A 24,020-nucleotide genomic window follows, 5' to 3' on the forward strand; every position below is an offset into this window, starting at 1 on the left:
GCCCAAGCTCACATGTTCTTGATGTTCTACAAGAATCTTCAAAAACACTAGAACATCATCCATAAGGAGCAATTCAGACTGATTCAGAATATCAGCGAAGACTGAATCCATAAATGCTAAAAGATGACAGAAGCCCTGCACAACACAAATGGCGCATCACAATGTTCAAAATGCCCAAACAGGGTGCAGAAAAACATTTTCTACTTTTTGCATTCCCATTTATACAACAGATGGTAAGCACCTAGAAGGGTTCAGTGTCTCTGTACCAAACTATTCCTTCGCACCACTATCACTGAAGAAGGATGCTAGGACCACAACGTTTGAGACTGGAACTTGCTTCCCCTTGAATAATTATTATCTATTGATCAGGACCTGTGGTGTGGCTTTCTCGATGGCTGTGGTGCATTTTGAATATGTGAGGAGTTAAATATCACTATAGTCTGTGAGAGAGCCTGGTAGGGCACCATCTCTATCAGCTAGTGCAATGAATAAATCAATGCCCAAGTCACCCAGTCAGCAGTGTAAATCGTTATAAGAACATTGAAATGTTTGGAGCTCCACTGAATTCAGTGGAGCTTTGCAGAACCAATAATGGCTGGTATGGAGCTTATGTTTCTCCCTGTTTAATTTATAGCATTCTGACCTCAGTGGGCGAAATGTTCTAATAGCATTATAACCTTTGTGCTATGTTAGTTGTTAAATATCCCCTTCCTCATTATAGGCCTTTGTCTCCAGTGTGCGCCTATAAATAAAGTAGAGAAGTAGCGGGAGTTCAAAGGCCAGTATTCGAACGATGGATCATTGAGAGCTTCATGGAAGACAATGAAGTGGCAGAGGGACAATAATAGCTCATACAGACCTTCAGGTCCAAAAATTCTTTTTTTTTTTTTTCGTATTTATAATTCAGAACATTCTGCCCTCAGTGGGAGAAATGGTCTAATAGCAGTACAGCCCTTGTGATTCATGCTATACCAGTTGCAAAAGGCCCTCTCCTTTGTTATAGGCTGTGGCCTATTAGTTGGTCAGAGGGCATTCAATGGCTAGTATAACCCTCAGCATCTACCTGTAATGGTATATTGCAGAATGTATTTTGAAGATCCTGGTCCCCAAAAACCAGTGGGAGTCACTAGACTGAAATAAGCAATTTGGGGTTCTCCGAGGCAGGCCCACAATTAGCCCTTCTAGCATGAGAAACAACAATATATCTGAGTTCTGATGCAAGTATTCACCCAAATGCACTTGTGGTTGGTTATCTGAGTGAGCACCAGAACCAAACATTATAAGAGGGAACAGGACCCTTTCTAAACTACTTGAATGGCTTGAAGGCACTTTTCTGTATTTTGTTTATTTTTTTACATATTGTGAAGCAAATAAGTCAGTTGTCACTGCATGAGCACAGCAGTGCATACGAGCTCAATTTCTGTCAAAGAGGTAGGCTGGGTATTTTAATTAGATTTTGCCTTGGATTGAATAATTGCATCCGGCTGGAGGGTGAGCCTACACTAACCATTGTGTTGAGTCAGCCCAGTGCTGAATAGCTCAGAGTCGACTAAACCTGCAATTTATCGACTAAGGGAACGTTGTAGCTGTGCCCGCAGTTAAAGAAAGTACAATTTTGGTAATTAGATACCAATGCGTATGCTGTGAAAAAACAACTAACAAAAGAATGCAACCCGTTCTAAACATCACACATGCCGCTAGCCAATTCAGAAAAGCAACATGAATTCAATATTGAAACAGAACATTTCCTTAAGCTAATTTAAGCTTTGTGAGGAAGACAGGTAGGTTTCTTATACGTCCTTTCACTCTCACCTAACTAAACCTTAATTGATGAATATAGAAATTACACATCTCAGCTTTGTATGATAAAATCTGTATTTTCTATGTTATTCTTCTTGGTGCCATGTCGCAAGATTTATTTTCTATTTTTCTCTTCTGGCTGCCATGTTTCTGTATTTTTATCTCCTTGGTCTGGGCAGTCTTTCAGCCAGGGAAGCTTCTTTTACTCAATAGCACATGTTGAAGTACATGAGTGTTGAAGTTTGCTGGAATCTTCAAGGGCTAACAAGAAAGCCCTGCAATAGAAATACCTTGATGTATAAATGAAAAGAAATTCCTTATGCAGTAAAAAATATGTAATCAATTTAGGAATTCACAAAAAACAATATTAGTGTCATATCCGCCATCTGAACCTGTGTCACATAAAGCCAGTCCATGCCTTTTAGCTAGCAGCAGTTTAGGTGCTGGCATTTAAAGACCCACACAGAGAAAAAAGCAGAACTGCAAGGTAGATTGGGCTGTAGGTTGTGACAATCATAAACACTGTTTTATTAAAAAGAAGACCAGGCTTATAAACTGGAGGAGCCAAAGTTCAACCATTTAAAGCAATTTTGCTTGCAACAGTGATGTGAAGTATACTTTATGTCACTACACAATATAAATTGGCATTTTACAACTAAATTGTACATTTGATTGATCAAAGAAAACTCTATTCTAATCTCAATCCAAATAAGAAATTCCTTTGGTCACTCAAGAGTACAATGTAATACACATTTTTTTTGTCTGGCTTTTGATTCAAAACTAAACTCGGTTTTGGATATAGAGTTCCAATCATCATGGTCCAACTAATGCATTGTTGTTTTTTAATAATTAAACTTGTCATCTATGAACACTTGAAGCTTAGCGAGAGGGTTAGACTAGATTGTTTTAAAAAAAAATGAGGACGGCTTCCACCGATATTATTGTCATGAGTCTAGCATTGAAGTTTAGGAGCAAGAAGTGAATTTAATGTTTTCAAATGGATAAATAAAGACATACAGTCTGCTTTAGGCTTTGGCAGGGAGTATTCCGTCAGTCACGGTGGACAAGGACATTACCTCTACCACCCTGATAGGCTACCATCCGCCAAATTTAGAGTTGACGGCATGCCTAGTGATCATCTCTGTACACTGAAAAGAACTCCCGTCCTTCAAGGCACAAGAGGTTTGCTGGACGGTAGTCATTGCTTTTCATGGCTATCCACTAAACTTTTGCAAAGATTTTGCTTTTCAAAAACAAACTCCCAAGGCGGGAGTTTGTTTCTGAAACATAATAAACTAATGACCACCACACCCTGGTAGTTTTGTCCCAGAGTGTGGTGGTCATTATTGTTTTTTTCTGGCGGTGAGAGACATAAAAAAAGGACATTGTGCTGTACACTCTAAATAAAGGGGCAAGGCTAATGTAATTCTTTTGATGGCCCCTACATCACCAGGTCACAGAGGAAACGGGTGTCCCCTAATCAACGGAGCACAAAAGGGACTACGTTGATGGAAAGCTTATGGTCTGCCCGTCTCTAAAAGAGGAAGTGGACCAAGGGTTTGGCGGACAGGTTCTCTGTCACATCTGCAATAGATTGCTCTGTCAGGCAAACTCTAAATCAACCCCATAGTTGTTAATATATGTATATGAGCAATCCCAGTCAAGAGATGGAAGAAGAACCCTACTACTATAAGGCAATCGTACTAGAATGACAAGGACTACCAGCAGAATGGGGCATATTTTTGTGACATCTCATAACCAGATAGTGATCAAAGAGGTGATGTGGAAACTTGATCTGGAAATTACTTAGTATGGCAGAATATTAGCCTAAGCTACTGATCATTCATCCATCTGCTGGTTTCATGTTCAGCTGATGAAGCCAACCTCATGTAAACCCTTTCTGATGTGTCAAATATAATCACTTCACTCTGGTGTAAATCTAGTTTTGCATCATCAAGTTGGATTTGTTGAATTATTCTGGGCAAGTGCATTTTTTCACAGAATTTGAATAGCCAAATTTGCCTTGGTTATGTATTTTGGGGGATTGACCAATGTGCTCCGGGTTTTCCTATTAACCATAACTAGCACATTCGTTCTGCCCCTTGCCAGCTACTTATTTCTTAGTTGGGGAGAATCTTGTGCCCAATCCTTTTTCAGGCATTTATTTTACATTGATCACCATATGCCTTCCTTCTCCCCATCACATTGCACACATTTTCCATTTTGCTAATATTCTTTTCTCCCTGAAGTATATTCTTTTTACACAAAACACTCTAGCTTTTTTAAAGTAAGAATCCTTACAATACCTGTTGTAGAAACTGTGAACACATTTCAAGACTTTTTTTAACTTTCAGGTTTGGGATTTAATATTGGGTCTGTAGATAATACAGATTTTCCACAGCTTTGTAGGCAGAAAACCTAGATTTTATTAAAGACATGGAGGCTAACATGTATGTCCTCCTTTTTTGCTCCACCCTCAGCAGCCACCTTAAAACAACATAGAACACCTAAACATTCCAAAACATAAAAAAATCAGAAAATGCAGCCATCTTGTGTGCTGCTCCTGTATTCCTGTAACTGGACATTAATATACATTGTATATGTAATGCTTCAGAAGGGTGTTTGGTGCTATTTGAATTGTGTTTGGTTGTTTGTTCTGCAGACCACGTTGGTTTTATATACGTACTGTACCTCTTGTATTTTGTATGTCTCATCCCTGCTGGGCTTCGCCCTATTGGTACGGAAGAAACTCACTGTTAAAAAAAAGAAAATGTAGCCAACTTCCTTCTTATACAAGCTGTGAACAAGCTGAATTTTTGAAAAACCAATAACAGTCTTTCGAATCCTCTATACATGGTTCCTCCATGTCCAAACTTCACTTCTTCCTCTTGGCAATCCCTACATTGTTATGATAGAACTGCAGTTAAACAAGCAAACATATTTTTAATGGGCTGGGTCATCCTTGAGTGGATAATATTGTCCTCCATATATTTAATAAAATCTAAATTTTCCACCCACCAGTCTTTGGAAAATCTACATTTATGGCAAGGCTAGAAGACTAGCATAATGTACAGTTTTTCATAATAATTTTTGGGGGGTTTTAAGATTTATACAACAATGTCAGTATAAACAAGTAAACCATTGCCACACATTTGTCATGTACACCCCTTTCAACAAATAAGCAGAACCTAAGTTCACAGTAAATTTGTTAACCCTGTAGAGTAAGGTTATCTGTATAGGCCTTCCAATCCCCCCAGACCTTATGATGTTTCTTGGGGCAGCCATGGGATTTATACACTGCTTTTTCTGCCGCAGTACAATGCTCTATTCCATGTGTCCATTAATTCATTGGCAGTGCCCGTGCAGAGCACCAGTACTGTGCGATGTCCCTCTTAGAAATAAGGAAGGCCATTAGAATGAATAGTCTTGTGTATCGACTCCCCGCCATTCGTCCATCAGTCACAGTAAAATCAGCTTTGGTTCTTGTACTACTGTTCTACCCACTACATGTGATAATGTGGTGCATACATTCCTCCAATACTGTTGTATGAAAGGTATTCCCATATTATGTGACAGAATGTACCCAGGAATTGTTGACATCTCAAGCACTGTGGTTCTCATATAAGTTTAAAGCCTTGCAATCAGACACTCTGTCACACTCTCAACAGGCAAAAAGTACAACTGTCTAAACAAAGAATCGATTGACTAGTCTTCAGATCTAAAAATGTCTTTCAAACTACGGCCTAACATGAAAGCCTTTTGGCGTTGAAGCCATTAGGATTGAGTGAACTCCAAAAAATACTCAGATTAACGCTTACTCTCTTCATTACCTCTTTTACCCACCTTGCTAAAGTTGGAGGCTCAACAGCCTTGCCAGGTTACTTAAATGAAATTAGCAATCATATTACATCCACAGGTTTAACCACCTTTGCTAACTCCTCATACTCCTTTTCATATCGCCCCATACACAATCTTACATTCTCATCAAAATATGGATATAAAATAGTTGTAGAAAAGGTTTTTGTTCTCCAAGCCAAATGAAATACATTGCCTCTGGGCTAGAAATTCTACTTGTCACATCCAAGGTCCTCACATCAGACACACTTCTAAACAGCACCATACACAGCAATATAGTCAATATCTGTGTCAAATCCCTAAAACCTTAAAATCTGACTCTCATTCTTCCAGCTTTCCAAAATATTTGTCATCTCCTCCACATCACGAACTGAATTATACCTGGCAAAAGGGGGTTCCATGACATTAATACCTCTCAGCAACCTTCTCATGAGGGTATTCTGGCCAATTGATACTTCATTAACTAAATCATGTCCTGCTGCTAAAGCTGAACTATGCACATTGTTCATCTGATAAGACAATCCTCTCTGAAACACTCCTAAGCACCCTGAATTCCTCAATGAGCTTCAAAGCCTGCCCCTAAATGCCCATTACCTTCCATTTCCCCATGAAAACTCTCCATGTTATCAATGCTAGATTACCTGACAGCACCAACTTGTGCATTTCATTTCCCAACAATAACTCTTAGAATGTTAGAAGCAATATCAGAAAAGCCATTGACATTTCCAATATCTCTACCAAAACTGGGTGACAAGCATGCAACCTCCACAGAGGAGTTACTACCACCAGTTACTCCTTCCATTGTCACATTATCAATATCGCACTTGCTATCATAGCAAAGGATGGAAACATGTATGATTGAGACCACTTTAATCCTAGAGAAAAGTATCTAGCCCTGCATACTCTGGATCTGGATGCCGACTGAAAAAACCTTGTACTTGCTGCGTATTCATCCTGCTTGTCAAAATATCCCTTCCAAATGGACCCCACATCCTCGCTACAATCAGAAACACTGACCTGTCCACTCTCCAATTGCTCACATTCAATGAGGACCAATCTGCCACATCATTGCTCAACCCTGCAATATGCTCTGTCTGAAAAGAAATATCACTTTGGAGACAATGCACCCAAAACAAATTCGTTCAAGCACCTCCCATCGGGTTCACATAATTTACTGCTGAGACATTGTCCATTCTCAGACTCATACATCATTTGACTCTGTTCTCTAAAAAGCACCTTATTGCAAATGACCCCTACAACAACCTCAAAAATTGATATGCATGTTCCTCTCCTCCTCTGACTAACATTCTACTATTCTAACTGAGCCGCACCTTGCATTCCAACCTTCTAAGCTTGCATCCAAAGGAGAAAACATGGATTCTTGCCAAAAAAATGTCAACCATTCCAAGCCTGCATATTCATGAGCCTCCCCTTCAGCTCCACACTCACCTCTGGAGTTAAGGAAATCTTTTGAGAATACCTCAAATCTCTTCTCAAATGCACTGTCTTCAATCTGTGTAAAAAAATAATGCAATGATCGAGGAAAAATAGCCTTTATTGTGGAAGAAAAGAGACCCACTAGCCTTTCCAACATTCACATAAAACCCTGATCCTAATTCAAAATTTTGCAAATTATCCCACAGATAATTTTCCACTTGTCTCTTAGAAGCCTTAAAACACCCTCTTGAGTGTCCACTAGAAAGCCTCAAAACTGTGTTTCTTGACTTGGAATCAGACTTGACTTTTGCCTGTTTATAACAAATCCCAAACTCTCTAACAAACCCACTGCAATCTCTATGTGCTATAATTCAACTGATCTGTACTGAGCCAGGATCAACATATATACCAGATTTATGATCAATCTTACTCTCTCTCTCTGTCTCTCTCTCTCTCTTTCTGATCCAAACCATTATCAGATACAGCATCTTGGTGAAAAGCACCATGGTGTCAAAGAGAGGCTGCTTGGCAGACTATAAAATTTCTACATCTCTCCTATTGAAAGTGAGTAAACTTCTTGATGGGGCTCCCAAATTATAATCATTATATAGGTATCTTTTAGATGCAGACGTGCTAACCAGACCCCTTTCTACATAACATCTCTCCACAGATGCAAATTGTTCAGATATTGCAAGTTTATCACAGGACACATTCATTTTTCCTTTTTCTCTACTAAGAAAATACTGCTCACAAAGCCTTGATTTCATCCCTGGAATCTTACAATTGCTCCTGTCGTACTCAACTCCCAAATCTATACATATCTCTAAAATATATATATCTCTAAACAGCATACTCTGTACTGCTGTGTCTCCATTCTGCAAGTCCATTATTTGGGGTCAGTATTTAACAAAATAGTCTTTCTTCATTGCACCACCAATGTGGTTTTAGCATTCCCTAAAAGGCATACTGCAGACTGTGTCTCAACTCTCCCACAGCTACTCTCCTGTGTTTGATGTAGGCCGCCTCTGCCATAACAGATATTTTAGTTAATAGCTGAATCACTTGCAGCAGTCAATATCTTGGTGTCTATCAATGATGTTGTCATGACCTTATTGCAAGAGCTGGTCTAGAACATTCCGATGGTAATCTCAGTTGCACTTCTTTGGGAATATGCCTACACAACCAGCATTCAACATTTTCGGCCACATGTTTCAGTAACAGGGGACCAAATGTGTTGCTTCTCAATTGGTCAGTCAAACCCCCTCAATCCTTATCGTCACTTAAACCAGTTTTCTCATTCCCATGCCTTTTACTCTCCTGATCACCTGAATAAAAGTAACTGAGTTTGACCTCAGCGTTACCCATGGCCTAATCACATATCACAACTCTATGTTTGCTATACTTAAGATTTGCTTTCTGGTGTTGTTGAGGGCATTTCTTTTGCTCATCATTGGTACCCTCAGCACCATCTTTGTCTGTGTTTACATAGAAATCCTGTTCTTCCTCAGCAGATATCCATCTTTTAATCCATAGAAAATCAACCACAACATTTTTTCTTTTGCAAGAAGCCTCCCCACCTTGTCTCTTAACATGGGTCTCCAACTCAGCCGCAGACCAAAAACACTCTTTTTCAGAATTATGTGTAAATGCCTATGTCTTTTTTTTTTTTTTTTAACTTTTCTTTATTGGCATTTATAGACAGCGAAAAAAAACACAGGCACATACGATACCGACATTGACACATAGATGTACATTGCAGGTGCGCCCAGTCATAGTTCTTGCAATCTAGCAGCCTCTCGGCTCCTCAGGCCGTTCATCGCTGTCCCGAGTGGGGCTGCAGATATGGGCCCGATTCCAGCCTCTGAGTGTGCCCTGCTGGAGTGCGCCAAGATCGCCTCGTGGCCGGGGTGCCGTGCTATGCGCCTGAGCCCCCTGTACGGGGCGTCGCAAAGGCTATGGTAGTGCGGCCATTAATTAACCACTAACTAACTGGGGGTCGAAAAACCAGGGAAAAGGGGGGGGGGGGGTGCACTGTGTCGCCCATCGGGAGTACTAGTAGCTGCGCGCTCTTGTGATCGGACCATCAAGTGGGAGAGGGCCGGTGTGGGCGCGGACGCGGAGATGGGGAGGGGGCGTGGGGGGGGCAGGAGCAGTGCGCCTGGCCTATGGACTCTGGCTGTGGGGCCCCCGGTGGCAACCCCTGCGAGACACCGGGTGCCGGACCTGCCTGCGCGTTGCCCGGGGTGGGGTCCGGAGTGGCGGGCGCCCCCGATGGGTCTATCACTCCCGAACTCGCCACTGCCTCAGTTTCCTGCGTGAATGTGTGCATGAGCATGGCCCAGGGCATGGAGATCGGGTGTTTGCGCATCCCCCGGGCCTCCTCCGTTCTGAGTGTGGTTTCCTCCGCCTTGCCCCACTTCTTGACAGCCCCCACCCATGCCGCTATGGGGGGCCCCCCCGGCGCCATCCAATGCATAGCAATGCAACGTTTAGCGAGGATCAACATTAAGAAAGCAAACCTCCTCTCCACTTTCTGCCGCTTATGCCGACCATGAATTCCCAGCACACACGCCTCCCATGTGCCCAGGTCCTGGAGCCCTGTGACCGTCTCTAGGGCAGCGTGAATCGTTTGCCAGTAACTGTAGAGCGTCGGACAGTCCCAAAACATGTGCCTAAATGAGGCGGCAGGCTCCGAGCATCTAGGGCAGCCAAACACCCCCTCGGGGAAATATTTCTGCAACTTTTCAGGGGTTAGATACGCCCTATGCAGGATATGCAACTGAATGTTCTTAAACAGATAGTTGCGCGACACTTTCTTAGTGTATTCTAGAGCCCTCGTCCACTCCCTATCATGCAGAGGCCATTGGAAATCATCTTCCCAGTGTTCCCTGAGGGTCGCCAGCGTTGGGCTCCGCAGGGCTCTCACTGCCTTGTATATCCATGTGACTAAATGGCGGCTGGGCCCCATCTGGAGTACCGCATGAATGACCGGGTGTGAAGGGGGCTCCGCCTCAATCCCCCCCCACAGCCTACGGCACGCCAGGAGGAGCTGTCTATGCCGCAGGAATTGGCCCCTGGGGAGCTCGAAGTCTCCCACCAGCGCCTCAAAAGGCTGCAGGCTCTCACCAGAGAACAACATCCCCACCTCTGTTACCGCGTGATCCGTCCACACCCGCATCATGTGCTCCGTATAGAATGCCCGTCCCCTGGGTAGCCCCACCAGTGGTAACAACGGGGAGTACAGGGGAATGCCCCGGCTAAGTCGGTGAACACGCGCCAGACAGGCCCGCGCCGTCATGACCTGAAGGGGCCGGGAAGTCGGCGGTGCCACCCCCGGCAGCAGCATGCGATGGACAGCGGGGATCGAAATCCGCCCCGTCGCTGTGTGCAGCTCTTCGGGCGCCCTGCCCGCCGTCCACCGCGACACCCATTGCAACTGGGCAGCAAGGAAATACGCCTCGAATGAGGGAGCCGCCAACCCGCCCTGATCAAGGGGCAATTGCAGTTTTGCCAGGGCTATCCGCCGGCGGCCGTTGCCCCAGATGAGGGTCCCGAGCAGGGTATCAAATTCCCGAAACAGGGATCTCAGGGGACCACCGGGAGATTGGAAAAGAGGTAGAGCAGGCGCGGCACCAGGATCATTTTCACAACGGCTATCTTTCCCGAGACAGCCAGGTGGAGACCCTTCCAGAAATGGACCAGGGAACGAATGTCGCCCATCAACTTGCGGTAATTCTCGTCATATATGTCATGCGGCGTATGATATAAGTTAACCTTGCGCTCCCCCAGAGAACCAGGTCAACTGGAAAAAGGTAGAAGAAACCTTCAAGCTCAATCCCATCTTTGAGACCCAAAACCCCACCATGTCGGGCGACGTAGAACAAGACTCACAATTCTTCCACAACTGGATATCCCACGAAATTAAAATCCGTGCCCCACCCAAACGCACCAAGAGAAATGGTACTAAATCTAAAACCAAAACAAATGCTCCTTGGTTCACTCCAGAAGTAGCAAAGGCACACTTGCTCTGCAAAAAAGGAGAACGCAATTGGCGAAAAACCTATGACACCGCAGACAGAAACTCCTACATCCTACTTAGGAAAAGCTATCACTCAATTATAAAAAACGCCAAAAAAGACTTCTACACCAGAACTATAAATGACGCAAAACAAAAGCAAAAAACTTTGCTTGCAATAGTGCGATCCTTTACCCATCCCGCAGCCCTACAGTCTGAAATACCCCCCTCTCAAGTTCTCTGCGACAAAATTGCAGATTTCTTCGAAGAGAAAATCAATTTGATCCAGAAGAACTTCCCCACCTACCAACGATCCCTGCCACCAGCGAGAGAGGAACCAACAGATAATACCCCAGCTCATCTAAGGACCTTTTCTCAGGTCACTCTTGCACAATCCAAGGAAGTCATTTTAGCTTGCAAATCAGGCTCTCCCACGGATTCCTGTCCTCCGAGCATCCTACATCAGCTGATTGATACCGTCAATCCTGTTATCAACGAAATAGTCAATACTTCCCTCAGTACTGGTATCGTCCCTAGTGCATGGAAACACGGCACCGTCAAACCTTTGACGAAAAAACCTAACAAACCCCCTTCCGATCTGACCAACCTACGCCCTATCTCCCTCCTCCCAGTCCTGGGCAAGATCACAGAACAAATAGTCTACAGGGAACTCAAAGCCCACCTGGAAGCAAATAATATCCTCCACCCCCAACAATCTGGATTCCGTCCCCAGCACTCCACAGAAACAGCCCTGATCGAGTTGACCGACTCCATAAAAACTCTCCAAGATCAAAGGAAAAACGCCGTACTGATTTTGTTGGACCTCACGGCAGCGTTCGACACAATCTCCCATCAAATACTCCTAGACAGACTTAAGGACATTGGCATAGCCGACAGGGCATTGGACTGGGTAATATCCTTCCTTTCCGAAAGAACACAATCTGTGAAACTAGGACCCTTCAACTCCACAAAGAAAAAGATTGGATCAGGAGTCCCACAGGGCTCTATTCTAAGCCCTTTGCTTTTTAACGTCTACCTCATACCTCTCATCTCCCTGATCGAATCTTACGGTATCACTGTTACATCCTACGCCGACGATACCCAACTCATAGTCCCGCTAGAAGAGAACACCACGACGGCTGAACAAAATTTAACCAACTGTCTGAAGGAAGTCTTCCTGTGGATGGAAACCAACCACCTCAAATGTAATACAGGGAAGACAGAAATCCTCCCCATAGGGAGAAACGTCAACTTCCATCCCCACCTTTGGTGGCCAAAGGACTCTACAGCCCCCCCACAGACCGTAACCACTGCAAGAAACCTAGGAGTCACCTTTGACACTGACTTGTCCTTTGACCATCATGTCAGGACAGTCGCAGGATGCTGCTTCGGAATCATCAAGTCCCTCAAAAAAATTTTTGATTTCCTTCCAATTGAAGCAAGAAAGACGGTCACAGTGGCACTAATCCTTTCGCGTATAGACTACTACAATGGTCTCCTGGCAGGTGTGAAGAAAACCACACTCAAAAAACTCCAGAGCGTCCAGCACTCGGCGGCGAGGCTAGTGCTCAAACTCCCCAGACGATCTTCAGCCTCCTCCGCCCTGAGAACCCTCCACTGGTTACCTTTGCACAAAAGGATCCTGTTCAAGATCCTAACCGTGGCCTTCCGGGCTTTCAACCAGATTGGTCCCAAGTACCTAGTTAAACGTTATCGCCACTATAACCCACACAGGTCCCTGAGATCCTCCAACAACAACCTTCTTACAATAGGAAAGTTCAACCTAAAAACTAAAGGGGGAAAAACTCTCACCCACCTATCCTCCAAAGCATGGAACGCCATGCCCCAGCATCTGAGATTCCTGACAAAGGAATATACATTCAGGAAACAACTGAAAACATGGATTTTTAGCTTATCAGATGAGTATGTGCGCGATACCATCTAGTCCCGCCCAATCCTTCCCCTCCACTCACCTTCCAGTCAGCGCCAGGATGCTTCTTCCGAAGCGACAGTCGCGCTTTATAAATATCGCTTCCATTCCATTCCATTCCATTCCGAGGTATCGGACCGCATGGGGACTCCACGAGATTGCATTGTCTCCGAGGCGTATCGGACCCTGGGGCACGACTTGTGTTAAGGGGTAAACAGTGGACTTGGCCCAGTTCACCTTAAGGCCTGTCACTTCCGCGAAATCTTGCAGGATGCATGAAATCGGAGTCAGGTCGATCGCGATGTCCCGGACATATATGAGGACGTCATCGGCGTACAGTGACACTGCGTGGGTATGAACCCCTATCGGGATGCCCCACTCCTCGCTCGCCCCTCGCAACAGGACCGCCAGCGGCTCCATCGCCAACGCGAACAGCAGGGGGGAGAGGGGGCACCCCTGTCTAGTGCTGCGCCGGATTGGAAAGGAGTCCGATATGAGAGGGCCTATGCGTACCCTGGAACTGGTTGAGGAGTATCTGAGCCGAGTGTAGGCCTGCAGTTTGGGCCCGACTCCCATGCGTAACAAGACCTGAAACAAGTAGGCCCAATAAAGTGTGTCAAACGCCTTTTCGAGGTCCAGCACCAGGCACGCTGCCTGAGGGAACCGACCCTGCACCTGGTCTTGCACGTGAAACAGCCGCCGGATATTCGAAGAGGTGTGCCTACCAGGCACGAATCCACTCTGATCCGGGTGGACAAGCCGCGGGAGGACCGTAGTGTATCTGTCCGCCAGGGCTTTCCCGTAGATTTTATAGTCTGCCGACAATAGAGTTATGGGCCGGTAGGAGCCTAGTTGAAGCAAGTCCATATCCGGTTTAAGGAGGGATACTATGACGGATTCGCACATGGAGTGCGGTAGGACTCCCACGTCTAGAGCCGCTTGGAACTGCAACTCTAGTTGGGGGACCAGCTGGGACGCAAAAGTCTGGTAAAAGTCAAGGGGGAAACCATCCGGCCAGCGCCTTCATGGCGTGCCGGATCTCTGGCGCCTTGAGAGGGCGATCGAGGTCCAGGCGCATATCCCGGTCAATACGGGGTAGCTGGATACGGTCCAGGAAGTCAGCCGGGGCGGCAGTCAACCCCGCGGGTTGGGGCAAGTGTACAAGCGCATGTAGTGCTCTTGGAAGGTCTTGAGTATCTGCCCCTGCGAGTATACCACGGTGCCTCAGAAGTCTCGTATGGCCGTGATGGTCGGGAGGCACGAATCCCGCTTTATGAGCCACGCCAGCAGGGCGCCTGCCCGATCACCCTCCGAGTGGGCCCTAGCCGCGTATGCCGCGAAATTAAACCGACGCATGCCTGCCAACGCCGCGGCGTACGCAGTCTCAGCACTGGCCAACGCAGCCGGCGTGGCCTTCGCAGGGTCCGTCTCCTTAGTTAGTGCGGCCAGCGCCCCTTCCGTCCGCTGAATGTCCCCCTCCAGAACCCGCCGGACTCCTGTAATATGGCGAATGCAATTGCCACGCATTACCACCTTAAAAGCATTCCATTCTGCGGCTCGGGTGCTGGCGGTGCCAGCATTCTCCTGGAAATAATGACCGATTTGATCTGCTAGGGTTTGCCGGAAGACCGGGTCTTCGAGACTGTCCCTGGGGAGGCGCCAGGCTGGAACGGGGGGGTGCGGTGGGCGCCATTGCAGGGTGAGCATGTGGGCATCATGGTCGGAGATAGTTCTACCCAGGTAGTCAGTGTCTAGAACAGCTGGGAGGATGGTGGGAGAGCAAAGGAAACAATCCAGGTGCACTCTGAGGTTGTGGGGTCTGGAATAGAACGAATAGAGTTTAGCAGTGGGGTTCCGGAGCCGCCAAGCATCTGCCAGGGACCAGTGTCTCACCCAGGTAGTAAACCGTTTCGCCTGCATTACAATGGGGGAAGACGGGAGGGGCGGGTGAGATCTGTCCAGGGTTACATCTTGCACGCAGTTGTAATCGCCCCCCAGGATCCATGGTACCTGCGCGTATGAGCCTAAGGGATTGGAGAGCGTGTCCCAGAATTTGGATTGGTCGATGTTCGGCCCATAGATACTGCCCAGTAAGACCGTCTGGCCGTCTAACCGGCCCAGAACCAGCACAAAGCGACCCTCCGGGTCAATTACGTGTGACACTTCCTGAAAGGGGACTCCCGGGCGCACCCATATGAGAGCACCGCGGGCGAATGCGGAGTAAGTTGTAGCATAAAGGGCCCCCCGCCAGCGCCTGCGCAGCTTTACCACCTCCCCCGCCGCCAGGTGGATCTCTTGCAGGAGTGCAACCTGCGCTTGGTGGCGCATAATGTATGCGTAAACAGAGTTCCGCTTGCGCGCTGTATGCATGCCCCGCACATTTAGTGTAAGGAGTGTAAGTCTACCTGCTTGCGCCATCGGGATCTGCGTCTAGGGCCCTTCTCAGGACTGGGCGGACGGGACCCCCCCGGAGCCCCCCCCGGAATCGATCTCCTCGTCCGACCCCCTCGGGTCTGGCGCAGCGGCGTGGCATCGTAGCGACATGTGGGCAGGGACACAGTGCTGAAAGTGTACGTGAAAGGGGAAGGGGAAACTAGGGTGAGGCGAACGTAACTTGCCCCAACACAAGGGACCCATCGCCAAGCGCGATGCATCCAAACTGACTCCCAAATTGCAGGGGAGCATGAACCTGTTAAGAAAGGGAGGTCGGCTAACGTCTGCTGCAGGCTCTACAAGCGGGCTGTGCGCGAAAGCTATGGCTAGCCACTGGGAGAAAATGGGCGCCCCTGGGGAGGAAACTGAAACGCCAGGCGCGCCGGGCTTGCATCTGTGTGTGGTGGGGGGGCTGCACCCCGGGTTGCGAATGTGAGGCCCTCTACCCAGACCCAATCATATCAGGTCATCCGCTGTCCGCGGGGTGACAGAGGGCAGGGCCCCCGAGTCCACCCCGGACTGTGTCGCCTCACTGTCCCCTTCCTCCTCTGACGTGAAGATATGGGGTGCCCGCTCCAAGTCCATTGCCGGGGAGGCCGGGCACAGGCCCGCCGCCGCTTTGAGGGCCTGGCGCCGCTCCTGGACAATCTGCTCCAAGTCCGGTGACCCCAGAGTGCGTGACGGCTCCCCGGGAGTACCCGGGCGGTGCCTCTTCCGCGAGCGCTGCCTCCTGCATCCCCCCGCAGCCGCTCTCTGATCTAGAGGACGCCCGGTCCTCCGGTCGCCGGTACAGTTCTGGTCTGCCCAGTCGTGCGCCTCCTCCAGTGCCATGAAGAAGTGTGTGACGCCGCCGTGGATAATCTTCAGACGGGCCGGGAATAGGAGAGAGTATTGGATGTTTTCGGCTCGAAGGCGCCGCTTCACCTCCAGGAAGGACGCGTGCTGGCGCTGGACCGCTCGTGAATAGTCGGGGAAGATCATAACAGTCTTATTCTCGATGCGTAGCGGGCCCGCCTGCCTGGCCGCTCGCAGTACCGCATCCCGGTCCCTGAAGTGGAGGAACTTGGCCAGCAGCGGGCGAGGTGGGGCCCCCGGCGGCGGCTGACGAGCCGGCACACGGTGCGCCCGCTCAACCAAGAAGTAGGCCATGCGGTCCGTCTCAGGGGTGAACGACTTGGTCCAGGTTTCCACGTATTCCACCGCGTCCGCCCGTTCGATCCCCTCCGGCAGGCCGATGACCCTGATGTTGCAGCGTCGAGACCGCCCCTCCAAGTCATCAACGCGTTCCTCCATGGTGGCCACGCGGCCCATCAAAGCTTGCATCGAGTCCCGGTGCGTGTCCACCATTGGTTGGATGTTAGCGACTGCTTTGGCGTTGTCCGAGACCCTATCGGCGAGCTTGCGGTGGTCATCTCGGAGGAGACTGACGTCGGTGGTTAGGGTGCCCAACTGCTGCTCCAATGAGAGTCGGGACTGTTCAATCGCCACCAGGACCTGATCCAATTTGGTCAACAAGGAAGGCTCCCCCTCCGGTCCTGCGGCCACCTGGGTCCCTCCACGCGCGCCGGCCTGGACCCCCGCCGCCGTCCCCGGGGCCGACTGCACCGTCCTGGACTTGCCCATCACGGCCACCCAGAGGGCTGTTGCGCGCGCTGACCAAGCGCAGTATCCGGACTAGTTGTGGCTGTGGCTGGTCCCGGTCCCCCCGGCTCCTCGCCGCCTCACGCCCCCAACCGGCGGCGTCTTCGGGCCGCGCCGCCCACGGGGCGGGAAAGGCCGTAGAGAGCAGAGCACCCGCTCGAGCGACAGAGGCCTCCCTCAGCGCAGTCACCAGTCCCCTGTCCGCCACGGCCAGCGCTCTCCTCGCCGCGTGACCCCGGGCCGGGCTCCACCGCCGGGTCAGCGTCCACTTGGAAGCCCCAGACAATCCTCGTACCACTCAGGGCCCTCACCTCCGTTCGAGCGGGAGCCGGGCGGTCCCTCCGGGTCTCAGCAGCAGGCGCGCAACTCCATAGAGCGGCTCAGCACTTTGAACGAAACTGCCTCGTGCGCCACTCCCCCTGAGCTCGCCGATCCTCCGTTCGGTTCAGTAGGCCGGAATACCACAGGCCGCCATCTTAGGGTCAGGCACCCTTGTAATCCGCGCCGGGGGTCTCCCCACGTGAGAGTCACACCCCCCCCCCGGGGGGAGTACCGCCACCACTCCGGACCACCGCAAGGGCCCACCTGCAGTCCAGTCGCCGGGGTCTCACGGTTCCGCCGCCCTCTGGTCCTCCGCGAGTCGCCTCACCTCAGCAGTGGCCGGCAGCAGCGACAGCCCACGCCGATCTGCGCCCCCAGTCTGCGCACCACGCGCCGGCTCTCTCCAACTCTCCGCCTCGCCGGCTCTCTGACTCGTCTCCAGCCGCCACTGCACCGGGGGGGAGGGGGGAGGGAGGGGACTCACGGGGAGCCCACCAGCACCGTCACAGTCCCGGAACCTGGAGTCCCCCTCAGCCTCGCCCCCACATCAGGCACTCCGCCGCCCTCGGCATGCATCAGGGGAGCGGAATCGCCGCCGCAGGTGTCCCCGTCCCGGTCCCGCAGGTCGGCAGCAGCCACAGCAGCGTCAGGCGGGCGCCATGTTGGAACCGGCGCCCGCTCCTCCAAGCAGCTCCCGCGTCCGGGGTCCGGCACCGAGGAGTCGCTCCGCCACCGGGTCAGTAGCGCTGGGCTCCCCACGTCCTAGGATGTCCCCATAGGGTCCGGGGCTCCCCCAGGCAGGCCAGTAACGGGCGAGGGTAAAGCCCGAGCTCGGAGCCCTAGCAGGACGCGTCCGTCTCGGCGGCCATCTTGGCCACGCCCCGTAAATGCCTATGTCTTTAATATAATTTCCAACCTTTTTTCTATTTTATTACTAATATGTGCCTGAATACTATCCTTAATAATCATTTGTGTAGCTCTATCCTCAATTGTCAGTTTATGTATTCTTCATCTTCATATATGTAGATTACATTATTCCTACACAATGAAAAACAAACTCTCCCACACTATAAACTCCCTCTCTAACGTGGTCAAAGTTGTTGAAAGTAACCGTTATCTGCACTGGAACTGTCTGATAAAGAGCCCCCTTATAGGATATCCGTCAGGTATTGCAGTGCCGACCCGACAGGGAGCGAGCCCGTTGATGAAGCAGGACACTGGCTAGACCCCTTTAGGAACAGCATACCTTTTTCTTTAGAAAACAAAATGCTCATCGCATTCTCTAGTTCTCCAAATAAGAGCCCGTGCACCCAAGAACGATCAATGGTCAGCAACAGTCCCCATACGCTACCATCAAAAACAAATACCTCAGAAATACTGAAAGTACAAAACTCAGCTGATTTGTACATTTATAAAGGACCAAATTATCATAAAAAGACTTACATATCTTGATTACATACTAAATACATTCTTGTCTCCATCGTTGTCAAAGCTAATCATTAGACATACTCCCAAAGGATATGAAAAAACTTAAATATTAAAACCACAAATACACATGAAAAATGTATCGAACTCATTTAACATCAATTAACCCAACCTTGATCAATCACAATCACTTATCTATTTGTGAGCAGCTGCAATGAAAGAAGGGAGTCAGCTGCGTGTTCTGAGTTGTTGCAGTGCTTTAGAATGCTTAGGTGTTCTTTGTTCTTATAAAGTGGTTGCAATACAGACAACAACACCATACAATAAAGTAATAGCAAATTAACAATTTAACAAAAACATAACAAATCACAACATAACACAGCAAAAAAAACAATCACACCAGAGTAACACAATAAACACTGCACAACTCAACAACACTAAAACACAAAACATGAAAAAGCACACCACCACAACAAAATACAATATAATAGGAAAAAAACAACATCATACTACCACAGCAACACAGCCTAAAAAACAACTGAGTACAAGACAAAATGCTACTCAAAAACAACACTGTGGCCCAATACACAATAATAAGGAAGCACACTTAAACTTCAGAATAACAACCTCACAGGACACAGCTTCACAACAAATACACATTCACACCAACACAATAAACATGTTTACAGTAGCACAATAGTGGGCCACAAAAGTAACACAACACAATCAAATAGAACAAAAACACAACATTACAGTACAATAAAATCACGATATAACATAAAAGCACAACACAACTTAATAAAACACAAATGCAATTGTGTACTATTGTTTTGTTTTCCATTGGTGTATTAATGTATTGTGTTATGCTAGTGTGCTATTTTTGTATCGATGTGTGGCCCATTTGTATTGCATAGTTGTGCTGGTGTATTTGAGATTTGTTGCATTGTTCTGTTACGATGTTTTGCTGTATTGCCTTTATGGTGTGGGATTGCAATGTGGCATTTTGTTTTAGTGTTTCTGTACCTCAATTGCTGGGGATCAGCTTAAATATTCTTGTCAAACTTTGCCACGTCCACTAATCTTTTTCCGTGATAAAGGGGCCTAAAGGTGTTTACAACAGGCTCTCTGCCCTATTTACCATCAAGGACATGTAACTTCGTCAGCCCAAAATATTTTTGTGGTTGGCCAGCGCCGTCTGCTGCCTCAGGCAGGAAGCCATATTTATCATTCCTATTGTCCAAGAAAAATATGTAAAAACAGAACTACTTTACAAGGCAATCGAGAGACATGTTTTTGCATTGGACTACATATCTGAAATCAATCAGGGATGTTTTGATGGATAAATGTGTATCCTTTTCTCAGTGGAATAAAAGCCTTTGGGCGAAAAGAATTGTATATTTTCAAAAGGTGATGTATTTTTGGGCTGTCTGTCAGACAGCTTGAGATAACTACAATAGTTATGAATACTGTACCAAATGCAGTGCAGCGCCGGCAGGTAAGGAGGGCAACTTCAAATGGGGATGTGGAAAATAACTCACACCCATTAGTTACTCTTTAAAGCCTACAATGCAAGCCACGCAAACGCTTTATTCTATTTTTCCAATATATTAATACAAAAAATGGTTTGTTACAAGCTGTAATATGCAAGTTTTTTAGCTAAACAATAACTTCCAGTCTGCTATCTCGTTTCAAACAGCTAGATAAGATCATAACACTTACTTACTTACATTTTGCCCAATTTTATCTGTTTTTTACAACATCCACTTATTTCATTTTTTAATCATAGGAGTAAAGGTTTTTTGGGATTCTCAGGGTATTACATGGTTGTTTTCAATCTCTTAAAAAACCACATACACTACGTGATACATGGATGCTGGCAACCCACTGTGTTACAACAGCAGAGTCTTGAAAGGGCAAGAGAGTGCAACAATATCTGTAGATAGGGGATGGCTGGCAGCGCCCAGGAATGCTGCGCGCCTCTCTGCTGCATTACCTCTTCAGCTAATACAAGCCAAGGCAGACATTAATGAGACATTAATGACAGCATTACCTCCTCAGCTAATACAAGCCAAGGCAGACATTAATGGCAGCATTACCGGTCTCCCAAGTTTCCATTTCATCAGAATGCTCTACCATTATATGCATTCCATGTACCAAGGTTCAGTCTCGTGTACTTTGATGTGAGTGATTCTGTCTAAACATTAAAACTGCACTTATAAGACCAATCATTGTAAGAATCTGAAGGTTTCCTAATACAGTAACTTCATTATTGCAATTTCCTTATTCAGGAAATCTTAATGACATGCCTTCATGCCTTCATGCAAAGAGCACCATTTGGCCAGCGTCCAGTGGATCAATCATACCGTAGAAATGTGAAACCTGAATCCAGCTTCATGAATTGTTGATGAAGAAGAAAGGCTCTCTAACTACAATTGATGGTGGATAGGTTGCGTGCTATCTGTAGTTGCAGGGAATGTTTCTCAGACGGACGTGAATGTCTCTTACATTTTCTTTTGCAGGCAATGTCTGTATGTTCAAGTGTTAGAGTAGAAGGGCCTGATTCAGATAGTCATTTTCAACCATTAGGAATTGTGCTACAGATGTACTGACCCGTGGTATGGACAATGACCTGTTGCAACCCTACAGACAGGTCAGTCCTGTCTGTTGCTCTGCCATATATGCAGAATAAAACCCATACGAAAACCTACTGCTAATGAGTCAAGATGGGAGTGACAAGGGATGGTGATCCACAAATGGGGAATATCACCTCCAAAATGGGAAGGGAAGGGAATTATGAAAGAGAGGCATGGGGTCAATGCAAATGTAACAACACCCCCAACAGTATATACCAGGACAACATCACAACAGTTACAACTACTTCATCTCAAAGAATGCCAGAGGCCAATTAGGCTCACATCTAATCCAATCCAGCCTTGAAATAAGTTATATGCCACACGGAGGCCACTCGTGTGAACTGCAATGGAACTACAAATTAATCAGGGAAGGCAGGGAAATACCACTGGAACAAAGAGAAAAAGACAATGAAAAGGGAAATAGAACTACAGAGTAGGCACAATGATCACTACATTGAAAAATGAAAAAATGTGCTACCCTGACACAAGAGGCATGTCACGTAACAGTAACCAGACATAAACACACTCTAATCACCCCAGCACTAAATGCACAGGAAAAAGGTGTCACGCCTCTAGGTAATATCTTGTGTTACACACAATTGTCAATGCAATGCTCTATGGTAACACCTGGACTGCAATAATTACCAACTGAGCCTCATTAAACTAACAACCACTCACACAAAGCCTGGCTGCATAAAAACGCAAGCCACAGATATACCACTTTCCCATATTGTCAGCTCGTGTGTTGGTTGCACTGCCCCCATCCTGAGGAACAACTCCTTAAGGAGGTGAGAGAGGCCATACAGACAAGGGATCTTTTTTTTTGGCATGTCTGAGGAAAAGGTTGCGGCAACATACAGCTTTCCCTCCTAATGTGATCCTCGATAAGGTTGCAGAATGGCGTCAGGACTTAACTTCACTAACATCACATTCCTATGCACCCTATGGTATCCCAAGTGATCCCTGTCTATGTCAAATTACTGTCTGCCTTTCACTTCCTGGCCTCTGTTTTATTCCAGAGGACCCTTAGGTGCATGTCTGGCATCTCACAGACCAGCCAATCAGAATGTTTGCACAAAGTATTGACACGCATTACCAATCAAGGGCAGAAGTACATATTCATGCTGCAGTCGCTGCAGAACAGGCTATGGGTGGCTCGTACAGTGCCACAGCCCATTGCCGCCAGTGCTTTGTGGTATCATTGGAGCAAAACCCTACTATTATATATCATGTGCAAGCATAAAAGGAAGAACATAAGATGACAACATGGTAATGTAATAAAGAAACAACGAAAAATCCATGTTTAGTTACCTTTCAGGGGTCAAGAGTTTAAAGGTCATAACCCACTGGTCAAAAATGATATTTGCAATACCTCCATAACTTACTGCAAAAAGAGGCTCACATTATTGTAGCTATAGAGTGTGTATGTGTGTGTGAGAGAGAGAGAAATAAAAAATGGGGGAAGTTATTACTTAGATCCATAGGAATAACTTCAAAGCTGTTTAAAAAAAATGAGGGAGTATCCATAAATGTATAGTCTATGGATGACAAATCCAAGGTATACATATGTTTAAGAGGGAGGGGACTCAACCAGAAGATTGCAGATAAGCATTACCCAGCTTTCCTGAAAGAAATTTTCTTCCAGTTTACAACAGCCTGTGCTATCAATTCTGAGGAATGGATGTTAAAACAATAACACGAGAATGCTAAAGGTCAAAACGTCCACTACAATATCCTAAGTCTGTATGCAAATTTGAGTAAATATTCCCCAATATGAAAATCATTTCATTTTGTAGGAATCTGAGATGTATGCTAAAAATCAGATTAAATGTAAATCATCTGAAAGGCTGTAATGCAAGTAAGCATTGAGAAGAATTACACCCTTAGTAGAATCCATTGAGTCCTAGTGTTCACCGCCAGAAAATGTCTGTCAGCGCGCATCCTCAGGACTGTGTTGATCAACACCCCCTGCCCTCCACCTGCTTGTCCACTTCATCGACCCTCACAGCTTTTAATTCAAATCAGACAATCGGATCAAGGGCTAGAAGACTCAGGCACCATATTTTCCAAAACATCAGAGTATTGTACAAATAAACCAGCCTAATAAAATCCTGATCAGCCAAATGTTTAGAAAGTCATGCAGTAGTCCATCTAATGATCCTGACTAAACTGCTAGGAAGACAGGCTTAAAACTGCAGAGGAGTAGTAGCCAGTGCAAGAGGTCACTCAATGAAAACATCGTGTATATTGGGGCCAATTCATAGAGGTAACATAATGTCTATGGGGCATATTTACAAAGGTGAATTTACAAGTCTAAATGTACTCACATGTAAATCTGCTACTGCACATATTACATTGACACGTTTTTGCTATTCACAATTTCCAAGTGGAAATGTACTTCTAGGTGCAGACTTACATGTCTCCATTCCGTGGTGGAGCCTCCTAGTTACCCCAGGATTCACTATTGTAAAGTTACTACTTGTAATTTTTCACATGTAGGCAGATACCTCAGCTACTGTGGAAAATTTCT

At 46.9% G+C, this 24,020-nt stretch overlaps 1 protein-coding gene across 1 annotated transcript in view; it reads left to right on the forward strand.

Annotated features, from left to right (window-relative positions):
* Window positions 1-24,020, forward strand: part of FRMPD1 (FERM and PDZ domain containing 1) — a 923,611-nt gene that overhangs the window by 615,712 nt on the left and 283,879 nt on the right. The window lies entirely within an intron of this gene.

The sequence above is a fragment of the Triturus cristatus genome, chromosome 2_1, assembly GCF_964204655.1.
Source record: "Triturus cristatus chromosome 2_1, aTriCri1.1, whole genome shotgun sequence".
Lineage (NCBI taxonomy): Eukaryota > Metazoa > Chordata > Amphibia > Caudata > Salamandridae > Triturus > Triturus cristatus.